Source organism: Saccoglossus kowalevskii, chromosome 6 (genome assembly GCF_978046115.1).
Source record: "Saccoglossus kowalevskii chromosome 6, keSacKowa6.1, whole genome shotgun sequence".
NCBI lineage: Eukaryota > Metazoa > Hemichordata > Enteropneusta > Harrimaniidae > Saccoglossus > Saccoglossus kowalevskii.
In genome coordinates this window covers 31,997,645-31,998,082 of record NC_140646.1, presented here as the reverse complement: position 1 = coordinate 31,998,082, position 438 = coordinate 31,997,645, and positions in this window count along the sequence as shown.

The window sequence follows — 438 nt, the reverse complement described above, 5'->3', positions numbered from 1 at the left end:
TGCATTTTACAGTAGTATATTTATATACAGTCAGTCCATGGCACCAATGTTTCACTTTTGGACACCATAAATTTTTCTGGCGGAATTTTGGTGCACCATTTAGCGGATTATATTTTGTGAGAAGTGACAAAAGATGACTTTGGTGATCAAATGTTAATGATATGCGAATTACCTAATTAATATGCACATACGGCATATAGAACTATTTTGTGAGAAGTGACAAAAGTTGACTTTGGCGATCAAATGTTAATGATATTCAAATTACCTAATTAATATGCACATACGGTATATAGAACTATTTAGTGAATGGGGACAAAAGTTGACTGGTGGTCAAATGCTAATTATATGCAAATTACCTAATTAATATGCACATATGGTATATAGAACTATTTTGTGAATGGTGACAAAAGTTGATTTTGGTGCTCAAAGGGTTAATGA